The sequence below is a fragment of the Trichosurus vulpecula genome, chromosome 4 (assembly GCF_011100635.1).
Source record: "Trichosurus vulpecula isolate mTriVul1 chromosome 4, mTriVul1.pri, whole genome shotgun sequence".
Lineage (NCBI taxonomy): Eukaryota > Metazoa > Chordata > Mammalia > Diprotodontia > Phalangeridae > Trichosurus > Trichosurus vulpecula.
In genome coordinates, this window is record NC_050576.1 from 77,810,767 (window position 1) to 77,823,504 (window position 12,738).

Consider the following 12,738-nt stretch of genomic DNA (forward strand, 5'->3'; position numbering starts at 1 on the left):
GGATTAAAACCATTACATTCTAATATGGAGGCCTGCCCACAGTAGCCTTTTCTCAGTGACTGATGATTATCCCTGAATGTTTCAGAGAGAGAAAAAAATAAAATAAACCAGTCCAGGCGCCTCAAACTGTCCATATTCCTTCAAGATGCTCTCTCCAGGTCTGGGAGCTCCCCAAACCCAGAATCTGTGCAGCAGTCCAGGAGGGTGAGTTTCAGGTGTGGCACAGAGTCCCCCGTATTGACTGAATTCTCAAATATCCTTTCTATTTCCTGCTTTTTCTCCTCTCCATAAATCAGCTTCCTCACTGAAATCCTTGGGGATATTTTAGATAAAGGCTTCTTATTTGAAAGCAAATGATCAGTAAGTTTCAGGACATGGAAAGGGGTTAGGGTTCAAGACTATTGGGCTTCTGGGGGGTAAGCTAATTTGTTTGCATTTTGACTACCAGGCTAAAAATCTGTATCAGAAGCAAACAATCTATGTAAACCTAGATCATGGGGCACCAAAAGAGCAGAGCTAATCCTCGAGCTTGGTGGTAGGCAGATTTATCTCTAGTTGCATAATCCCTTCCAGGAATAAAAGGCTCCCTTGCCCTTTCCATAGCTTGGAGAAGTAATCTTTTTGGCAAGCAACCCTTACAATACTTTTACACATTTGTTATTCAATAAATGTTTGCAGTTAGGTGGCACAGTGGATAGGGTACCAGGCCTGGGGTCAGGAAGATTCATCTTCCTGCATTCAAATCTGGCCTCAGATACTTGCTAGCTGTGGGACCCTGGGCAAGTCATTTAACCCTGTTTACCTCAGTTTCCTCATCTGTAAAATGAGCTGGAGAAGGAAATGGCAAACCACTTCAGTGTCTCTGTCAAGAAAACCCCAAATGGGGTCGTGAAGAGTCAGACACGACTGAAAATAACCGAACAACAGCAAAAAAAAAAGTTTTTTTGAATGAATAGATGAATGGATGGATGGATGGATGGATGCAAGAATAGCCTTCTTTTAACATGTTTAGTTAAAAATCCTATTGCCAAAGTTCGAAGAAAAAATCTAGAGCACAACTCCACTGCTTACTAGTTATGGGAGCTTGAATAGATCACTTTAATAATAATTGCTAACATGTATATAACACTTACCATGTGCCAGGCACTGTACTAATAAGTGCTTCACAATTACCACCTCCTTTGATCCTCACAACAACCCTAGGAGGTAGGTACTGTTATTACCCCATTTTACAGATGAAAAAACTGAGGTAAACAGGGGTTAAGTGACTTCCTCAAGATCACATAGCTATTAAGTGTCTGAGGCTAGATTTGAACTCAGGTCTTCCCTACTCCAAGCCCAGCACTCTATCCACTGAACCACCTCGCTGCTCAGCTTTATCACTACCTTACTTTATCACTCCGAGCCTCTATTTCCTCTCTGTAAAATCAGAAAACTGCTTAGATTATCTTTAAGGTACCTTCCAGGTCCGAAATTTGTGAACCTATGATAGAGAAGAAAAGTTGACATTATGTTCTATATCTAAAACTTCGATTATGAACCCCAAAGAAAAGTTCCCAAAAGGGGTGGATCTTTACACACTGCAAACCACAAAACTCAGCAGCACTCCAGCAGCGAGCCAGTGAAGAGCTTCCGGGTGGTACTTCGACCTCTGGCTACTTCTCCTCTATTTCTGCCTTCCAGGCAGTTTCTACCACCAAGACCCCTTTGCAAAAGGGATCATGGATTTAGATCTAGAGAAGACCTTAGAGATCATCTAATTAAACTCCTTCTGGGTTTTTTGGGTTTTTTGTTTGTTTGTTTTTTGTTTTTGTTTTTGTTTTTTTTACTGAGGAGGATGCTAAGACCCAGAGAGATTAAGCAACTTGTCCTAAGATCACATGGTTATTAAGTGGCTGAGCCAGACCCAAAACAAATGTTTGGAGTCTGTAGCTCATGAGAGTCGCATGGTCCACATGGCACTTCTTCAGCCCAAGGCTGATGACCTTGGACTCTGATCCTCACCATGACCTCTACCTCCCGGGGAATTTGTTTTCCCTTTGTGTCTGTTCTGGGCCTCGAGAAACAGTAGGCGAGTGATCGATACCAATGTTGAAGTAGTGTAAAGGGCAAGATCAAAACAAAATGACCAGTCATATCTTGTAGAAATTCACTGCTGCTAAGCTACTGCATGTGCAGATCCTTGTTTAATCCAATTTTCAGTGGCCTTTATACTATACCTGCTTTCTAGCCATCATCATCCTTCATCAACCCTCCAATTGATTTAAGAGCTTGGATTACTTCCTCTAACACCAAGATATTTATTGGGCCTTATCTTTAAATGTATATCTTTGACCACCTTGTTTCACCGTCTCAATGTGCGCACGCGCACACACATGCACACACACATACACAACTCACATTCCCTCAACATCCTCACTCCCTTTCACTTTTTAACTCCTTCCCCTCCAAAACCAATAAATCTTTCAAGACCCATATCAACGTTTTCGTCTTCCATGCAGTCCTCTTAGACCACCTCAGACTAAAGTGAGCTGTCTCTCTACTTACTACATGGGCCAGTCATTTGATAAATGGTCTTTTCCTTCCTTGCAACCTTTTCTATTATTTCACTCTTGGACTATGTATTCTCACTTTCTCCCCCATGGTAAGCTGCTTGACAGCAGGGACTGCTCGGCACAGTGCCATATATAAACAGGAGGAGATGCTCAAATATTTGTTGATTGGATTTGACTGAGTTGGTGACAGACAACTAACAGATAGCCACGATGACAGGGGATAATCAAATGGATAGCTCGTGAACTCCTGTAGTATCTTCATGATGTCAATTTATGTAACAACAACACCGTGAAAACAGGCAGCTCTGAAAACCATAAGAACTTTGATCAACACGATGACCATGCATGATTCCAGAAGACTGGTGATGAAGAACATTATCTGCCTCTTGACAGAAGCAATAGATTTAGGGCATAGAATGAGACAAAAGTATCTTCGTACAGAGCCAGTGAGGGAATTTGTTTTGTTTAACTATGCATATTTTTTAACAAGGAATTTGTTTTTCCTTTCTTTTTTTTCAATGTGATGGGAAAGAAAGAAAATTCCTGCTCATGAAAAAAAGATAGTAAAATAATAGAGGTGGGTGGCTACAGATGAGGAACACTGCATACACTTTTAGATGAGGTAACTGTGTTATTAGTTTTGCTTAATTGTTTTACTTTGTTTCAAGAGAGTTCTGGCAGAATATGGGTAATCTGGAAATGTTTGTAATAGAGAAACTAAACATATCAATAACAGGTTGGTTTTGTTTTGCTTTAAAGAAAATCAAACATTTGCAAGAGACAGCTACAACGGTGGTAAAGAAAGACTCAGATCTGCTGAAACTGGGAAAGCAGCCATATTGACAAGACAAGGTCTGCCTGGTGAGACAACAGTCACAGGGGTATTTCTCTCAGTTCTATAATTACACTGTTGCAAATGCTATGCAACCTGCTATCGTGACTCTGAAAGAAAGCAAAGTTTACCTCTCCCTTCCGCACATCTGGGTAGTGGGTGAGTGATATGCGTCAAGGTTAGGGGAATAGCAGTAAGTAACCTACCATAAAATGTCATTGACCTTTAGAGGAAAGACTCTTCTATCTAATGGAACCTTCTCATTTTATCAGAAATTTAACTAAGGCAGAGCAACTATGGCTTTGTCCCAGAGTGACTAAATTTATAGGGCACTGACTCAGTCTAGAAGCAGAGAGATGGCAGAGTTTAACACCTACTTAGTAAGAATAATTCTTTAAAAGAGGTATTTACCCAATGGCCAGCTGGTGTTCTAGAATCCCAGCTGGATGGTGTCACCCTCCCCCCTACAGAGGAAATTGTGTGCTATGAGTTTGGGAGAGTTTGTCTCCCCAGCAATAGTCGTCTTAGAGGTCAAAGAAATAGAGCCTTCAGGGTTGTGCTGATTCTGTCTCAAAAAGGACATCTCCACTCTGGTGCCACCTAGATTTTCTGATGAGATTAACTAAAGACCTCCTACCCCACCAACATGGTCAGATGGGAATAACCAAAAGGAAAAAAATACCCCTACTGAAACAGACCTGATCTTGGTTATGTCACCATGGTTATGTCAAAGTCAAGACATCCTCCAACCCCTAAGTCACCTGACAACTTGTCCCTACTATACCTCTGAATAAGGAAAGTGGCTGAGGAGCTTTGCCTGAAAGGCTCTTTTCACAGCCTGTCCTAAAACTGCGTAAAACTCTATAGTATATGTGTGTATCTCCAACCATTCAGTGGAATTGCTAGAGCCACCTGGTAACTATCAGCTGATGCTAAATAAACTTTTTTTCTTCTAGCCTTGTCTCTTGACTTATTGACCCAGTCAATCAGAACTAGCTGGGAGGAATTATTCTCCAGGAGGGTCTTAGGATCTCCTGGCTAAGGATTTTCCCAACTCCCTCATCTCCCCATCTCAACCTAGGCTGCTTGCCTTACTCAGGTGTTATTTGTGGTACCTGACCCAGGGGCAAATGTTTAGAGCTCTGTGCTTTGCAGCAAGCACATCAAGATTTGTCTGAGGTGCTAAGTTGAGAGGAGAAGTAGCAGAGTCGGAACCAGAACAGATGTCCTGGCTCTTAGTCCAATGGCCTTTGCATCTCCCTAACCCTGGGACAGCAGAGGCAGCTGCCTAGGGAAGAAAGTCCAGGTGAAATATCAGAAAAGAATGAAGAATTGGACAGAGAGAGATTCGTCACACTTCTTCTGGATGGGATTAACCCAAAATCAAAAACAACCTATAAATGTAGTCATTAACAACAGTTATCCCTTCCACATGGAGGGGTTTGGGGCATAGCACCCTCCTGTGGAGCTGGAAAATTCAGGTAAAAATTTTGGCTCTCTCTTCATGCCAGAGAAGAAGTCTGAATTTCTTCTTTTTTTCTTTTATGGGGTGTTTACAGTGCCTTATTGCAAAATTTGGGCTAAGTACTTGGTCATAGGCTCTGTGTCATTGGCTGGCCTTCGAATATCATCTGTGACTTCTGCAAATCTCCCAAAAAATTCCCATTTAATTTAACATGCTGACCTGTGATATATCAAAACCAAGGGGAAAGTCGCAATGTGGAAAGGATAACTGTACTGGTTTCCCTCCCCTATTTGGCCCCAATGGTCCCTTTGCTGATGGAGAAGTAATGAAGGGCCTTGAGAGGGAGAAATATTTGTCTCTGCTGACGTTATCTTCCTCTCCTCTTATCGCCAACTGAGAAACAGCATGTGGTGCTAAAATTAGGCAGAATTGCGACGCCTTTAGAACCGTTGGCACCCTCTGTGCCCCCTCCACCAGGTACTCAACAACCTCATAATGTCCCTGTACCACCCACACTATTAGACCACTATATGACATCCACCACAGGACCCCATCCAGGCCTGCTCTCCCATGACTGCATCCTATGCTCCAAGCACCATCTGATGTCAAAACTTACCTGTCCAACAAAGTAGATGCCTATTGATTGAGGAATCACTAAACAAGTTATGGTGCCTGAATGTGATAGAATATTACTAAGCTATAAGAAATATGATAAATACAGAGAAACATGCCTATGAACTGATGCGAACCAAAGCAAAGATAACTAGGAAAATAACACACACAATGACTATATACAGCAAAGTAAATGGAAAGAACCAAAGCAATAAGATGATTAAAACCACAATGTAATTATAGTGACTTGGCCCTAAAGAAGAGATATTAGACAGCACCTGTCCTCCTTTTTGGCAGCGCTGGGGGATACGAAGGTAGAATGTTGCATTTAACACCAGGCTTTTTTGATGCGCCAATTAGTTTTTCTGAACTTTTTCCCCTCTGTTTCTTTGTTATTGGAGAGGAAGGGTATATTGGTGATGTCAAAAGCAGGTTATGTAAAAATAAAAGCAATCAATTTCTTTCGCAATCCTTGCCTGTCCAGTAGAATGTAAACTCCTTGAGGGCAGGGGCTGTTTTCTTATTTTTGCCATCATACCCCAGCACTCAGCATAATGCCTTGTACTGCGTAGTAGACATTTAATGAACATCTCTAGAGTTCCTGCTGGGTCCTGTGTTCTAGTACTTTAGAAACGATCACATGGAAAACGTCTACTAAATGAATCGGCAGAGCAGTGCTGACTCACGAATACCTTACGGCCTTTGTGTTCTTACCGGAGGATTCTGGAGGAGCTCCTAGTAATAGTAGTAATAGCTAACATTAATATAGCACTTTAAGGTTTGCAAAATGCTTTACAAATATTATATCATTCTATCCCCTCAACAACCCTGAGAGGCAAATACTGTTATCATTCTTGTTTTACAGGTAAGGAAACTGAGACAGGCCAGTGTCACACAATTGTCTGAGCTTAGATTTGAACTCAGATCTTCCTGATTGCAGCCCCAGAGATCTAGCTACTCTGTAACACCAAGTTACTTTCACTTGCGTAATAATGATAACCCCTTTTCTATTGAACTGCAAGATTAACCAAAGGTTTTCCTCACAGCAACCCTCTGAGGAAGATGGTGAAAATATTATGTCCTATTTTATAGATGAGGAAACAGAGAGTCAGAAAGATGAGGTTACTGACCCAAGGATACACAGCCATTGTTAGGTAGCAGAGTCTAGATTCAAATGCAGGTCTCCTGACATGGTATAGTCTTTTTTCCAACATACCACACTCTTTGAATCTGATCTCATTGCACTTTGTGCTTATGAACTTAGCATCGTCTAATTTCTGTATTTGCATAAAAGCATATTTATAGCTGGCTATGCCACTGGCGTACACATGCACAGAAATCAAGAAGTTGGGGGCAGGGGGAGGTTTTAGGAAACTGGGGAGGAGCTGAGTTCCATCTTGCATATGGTGAGCTTGAGGAGTGAGCAATGCATTCAAAGGGAGATAGGCAACAGTAGGTTGGAGGTGAAAATAGATTTAAGAGTCAAGACCCAGGGATGATTCAAGCAGTGGGAATGGATGAAATCACCAATGGAGAAATCCCTAAGAGAGATCAGAGCCTAGGAAGACATCTCTTAAGGGGCAGGAGAAAGATAAGGAGACAGCAAGGGAGACAGAGAAAGAGCTATTGGAGAGGTAGAAAGAAAACCATATATATGAATGCAAGACAATTTTTTGCATTGTCCAAAATAGCTAGCATTTATCTAGCACCTTCCCTCTGAGGTTACCTCCATTTACTGTACAGATGTATGCATCTTCCTATATACATTCGTGAACGTGCATAGCTGTTTGCATGTTGTCTCCCCATTAGGATGAGAGCTAGGACTATTTTGGCCTTTCTTTGTAGCCTCATTTCTTAATACGGTCCCTGGCATACAGTAAGTGCTTAATAAATGCTTGTCAATTGACTTTTGATATAGTGCTTTAAGCTTTGCAATGCTTTTTGTGTATATCATCTCATTTGCTCCTCACAGCAACCTTGTGAGGTATTATTACCCCCAATTTACAAATGAGGAAACTGAGGGTGGGAGGTTAAATAATTTCCTCAATATCACATTACTAGTCCACTTCTGAAGGAGAATTTGAACTCAGGTCTTCCTAACTCCAAGTCCAGCATGCTGAATACAACGGATTCAGAAAGGGATGAGCAGACATAGATGATGTAGAAGAAACAGGTGTAGTAAGAATATGTTTTATTACTTTCTATTCTACTATAAGAGAGTAGAAATAAATTTGCCAATTTAACACAACTGACTCCATTTTGTTTTAAACCTCCATTTTGTGATTCAGTTCCTTTAAGTAAGTTGCTTTTCTTTTTTGGGGGGTGGAGGAGGGCGCAGTGCAGGGTGGAGACGATCAGGATTAAGTGGCTTGTAGCTAGTAAATGTCCCAGGCCAAATTTGAGCTCAGGTCCTCCTGACTTCAGGGCTGATGCTCTATCCATTGTGCCACCTAGTTGCCCCCAAGTAAGCTGTTTTTCAATAAGAAGATAAAGACTTATGCGGTATGATGTGGTAAACAATATTTGTGTTCTTACACAACTAGTAAGCACATATAGACCCTCTCATAAAACAAACCACCAGTAGAAAAAAATATAAACAACTTCATTAGTACTTTATGTAATAAACTACCAATTAAATTATGTGGCAAACAAATTAGGAATGCCCATATATAAAAACCATTAAGAAATCCACCAGAGACCCCAGCCTTTGGGCTGCTCCTGGGTCTTGACTGGGACAAACTCCTCCATTCCTCCATGTTTGAGAATGGAGCATACCTGTATTCCCTTGAGGGCAGTGTTAATTGAAGCAGTCTGGTCAAAAGGAGACACACAGCCTCTGGCTGAGCAGAGAGGGAACCATGTTCCAAGCACCAGTATGAAAAACGCTTCCTGGGACCTCTAAGATTCAATCGGTGGTTTATTCATAAAGGAAGAGTGTTGTTCATATTGCTCGCATGTTTTGACTAATAAAGTTTGATTCCAAGCATTGAGAAGTGTAAGCATAATTGGTGTTTCCATTGTGTTAATGAGCATCTGTAATGATAAGTCAGTTATAAGTGTGCACCAAAAGTGCTCCAAAAAACCAACACACACAATGACTACAAGGTCCTTAGAAAGAATAATAACGGTGACATGGAACTGACCACTGCATAATTTATACCAATCAAGTTTGGCCTCAGAGAAGAGGAGAAAATATGCTTCCCCCATCTTTACAGAGGCGGGCAATTATGCATATGAAACATGGCATACATTAGAGTTGGGTGATATGTTGGTTAGTTTTGCCAAAAAAATTTTGGTTTCGTTTTGTTTTCATCTTGATGCTTCATTCTTTGTTACTGTCACTAAGTAGGAAGGGGAAAGGGATATTTCCAGCTACGAAGGGATTTAAAAAAAAAAAAAGCTTTGAATTAAAAATTAAAAGAAGTAGTTTAATGGAAACTAAGAAAAATAGGGCATCAAGAAAGGGCCAGTCAACAATGCTTTAGAGATATCAAGTAGAATTAGGACAGAAAAGGGGTTGGGGGTGGCGGGGTAAGAGATTTGGCTTTGGCCTTGAATGAAAAGGTCATTCTTGACTTTGACTTCAGTTTCATCAGAACAGTCCAGCCAAAATCAGATTGCAAGTCCTGGAGGAGTGCCTTGAACAGAAGAAACACTTAATACATGTTTTCTAAATAAATTGAATGAATGAATGAGTAGTGAGGCAGTAAAGGTAGCAGGTATAGACCACACTGCTTGGACACTGGGCACTGAGGGGAGGTGATGAAATATGGTAGCTTGAGGGATCTCTCCTTTTATGACATTCCACATGGAAGCTATAGTTGGTCACTTCCACCCAAGTAATATTCCTTATACCTCATCATACCTTTATAATTTTTTAAGCCTCTGACAGGAGAGGACAAGACCCAGCAGGTTCTACCAGTTGGGAAATGCTTTGAGTAAGCGGGAGGTGAGAGGAACCAGACTTTGTCATACAAACTCAGTATGAAGAAGTTCATCACCAGACCATTGGCCACCATGGGATAAATTTTCTCATAGTGATTCATGAAACTGATTTATTGCTTTGGTCTAGATCTATGATTTCACTGGTATACAGAACTTTGGGATGAGGAAGTTCCCTCTACCTGTACAGAGACCATTTTTATGAAACTTATAGTCTTAGAGAGTTGCATGAAGCACTAAGAGATCAGGTGACTTGGCCAGGATCACACCACCACAATTTGTTAAAAATGGGACTTGAATCCAGGTATTCCTGACTCCAAGATTTGACTTCTCTATTATACAATACTACTACCCTGCCTCTCCTCACTGAGCTAGTGTTTCTTCTGTCTATTTATACCTATACCTACTCCCTCTATGACATCAATACCTCTTGGAGACCTCTGGAGGGGAAGAAATGAGAAAAACACTTCCTTGGTTGAAATGACAGGCAACAAACATGATGCTTGAGTTGGTGGGTAGATGCCCAGAGACTGATGAGGTGAGATACCATATCACTTTTTTTTCCAGCAACATACAAAATGATTATACTTACTGGCATTTTTCAGTAGTTACTTCCACATGGGGTGTCCCCATTTCAAGATGAAAAAAACAGAGTATCAATATCCAAACAAAATAAAAGTAGGGAGGGAAGAGGAATAGGGTGATTATTTTGGATTTTAAAAGTTTGTTTTTTTTTATTTTACAAAAAGGATTTACTTCTCATGTACATTTTAAATTATTCACATAAATTATCTTTTGCTATAAAATGTCTTATTTCCCTAATAAATCCTTGAGTGCATGCATTATTGTCATATATTGTTTATATGACTATCTTTACTTCTTCATGTCTATGCCCCACCCCCTCCCCACCTTCGGTGTTTTATACATAGCAGGTATTTGTTGACTGACACAATTTGGGATAAGCATACCAGTTGTATAAAGTAAGACCTACCCACAAATGAAATCAACCATACCACTTTCTTACTTCTCCAATGAAAAAAAAACAATCCTTCCCTCCCTGCCTTTACTTTAAGCAATGTTTTTGCCCATCACTACCACTTCTACCCCACCCCCTCCCAAAACCATTAAAATCTAGTTTATATATGACAACATCATTTTGGTTTTTTTAAACAGTGTCTTTGTATCTCACCTAGACTGGAAGTGTAGGGGCTACTCATAGATACCCCTATTCTGATTTGCATGTGAGCTAACTTTGATCTGCACCATTTCCAACCTGTGAGTGTCTGTGCCTCCTTAAATAGCCTGATGTTCCTCCCTTCTCCCCTTCCCAGAGGCTCATCATAGTCATGTGAACTTAGTACAGACACTGAATGGGCTTAGCTCACTGCAGCTCAGAGCTCCCAAGCTCCAGATCCACCTCTCAGCCTCCCGGGTAGCAGGGATTGCAGACATGTGCTACCACACCCCAGCCCATGTTCTTTCCCTAAAGACCCATCTGCCCAAGTCCCCTCCAGAGCCCCAGCACATCCTATCACCATGGGAGTCCACACATTACCTGAAGAGGTTCCCCACAGAGTCAACCAGCAAGCCACGTGGGCCCAAAAAAGATCAGTACGGGTGGGTTGTTCAATTGGAGTTTATTATGTTCTCACAGCATTGTTTATAGTAAAGGTGAATGACAGTATTCCACTTTACACAGTAATGAAACAACTCAGTGAGGACTCCGCCAGCCAAGCAACTTACATGGCAGATGAGCTGCTATAGACCTGTTAGGTACATGAAGTGTGTTCACAGGGCATGAAGTGCCAAAGGGGCTGATGTACACTCCAAACCCAACCACCTTCTCTGCACCTAGAAGAAGGGGAAGGAACCCAAGGAGCAAAAGGAAAGAAGAAGCAAGATGGGAATAGCTTGTGGAAAAAATTCAGACCTTAAACTTGTTTAGGTCAGGGGTCCAATAAGAAAACTGTTTATTCCTAAACGAGGATTCCCAGGTGTCTACCTTCTTCACCTGCTACACTATCATGGGGAGTCCTCAAAAGTTACAAGGGTAGGAAGACAGAGATCTCCACATTTGGATTCCTCCTTATTCAGACACCAAATTATATACCCTCTTAATGCCAGTGCTGAGTCTGCCATCTCTGCTTTCTAATACTGTTGAGGGTCACAGATTCAAGGAGGGATAAACACTTGGCAGATTTAAACACTTCATAGAATGGACAACCCAAAACCTTTTTCCAGCCTTGCTTACAGGACACCATGGATAGGAATAAAAGGGTTCTGGGACACAGGGAGCTAGAGAAAGAGGGTTTAGCTTTTTCAATACCCTGCTCATTTATTTTCCCTTCTTATTGCTGGGGACCCTTCTAAAGCCATTTCAGAAAGAGCAGAAGAGAGGGGGAGAGAGAGAAAGAGAAGATGAGAGAGGGAGAGGACAAGGGAAGGGAAGAGAAAGCAGAAGGGAAAGGAGAGGGGAAAGAAAGGAAGGGAGAAGAGAAGGAAGGGGAGAAGAGAGGGGAGGGGAGAGGGGAGAGAGAGGAAAGAAGGAAAGAAGAAAGGAAGGAAGGCAGGGAGGGAGGAAAGAAAGAAGGAAGGAAAAGAGGGAGAAAAAGAGGGAGGGAGGGAAAGAAAGAAAGGAAGCAAGGAAGGAAAGATTATGAACTATGTCCTCTCCTCTGTTCCTTCCATTCCACCTCTCTCCCTCCCCACCTTTTCCACTCACATCCTCACCTCTCCCAGCTCCTAGGAAAATCAAACTCATCCCTCTCCCGCCTCGCCACAACCTAATCTTCTCCATAGCTCAGGGCCTAGTGCTACAGCTTCCAAACTGCGGGACTGCCTAGGATGAGTCAGTCCAACAAATGGCACAGCCAAAGCAAGAGGTCCCACTGAAGGACTACAGATTACCCCTCCAGTCTTGGGCCTTCTATGGCCTGGGAAGGCATCAATTTCACAGCTTTGGTTTAATCCAGAGCAGCAAATTCTGTGGAGAGCACCAGAGAGTAAAATTAGCTGGGAACTGGATGGCTGCCTCTCCAGTGGACAAAACTCAAGGGGCGATTGCCTCACTTCACCCCGATTTAAAAATAGACAAACTCAAGTGGAAAGTGGCTTGCAGCTGACAAAACTGGCAAAGCCACCAAGAAGCTGTCCCCAAAGGTAGCTAAATGACTGTGAGAGCCATAGCTTGTGATATCCCTAGGGAGAATGGTGAGAGTCTTCTCACTAGAACCACTATCAAAACATGCCTCACTCATTTACCTGAGTTCTCACCTAACCTTACGATAAGGTCTTGAGGTCATAGGCACGGCCCAAACCCAAAGGCTGGAACC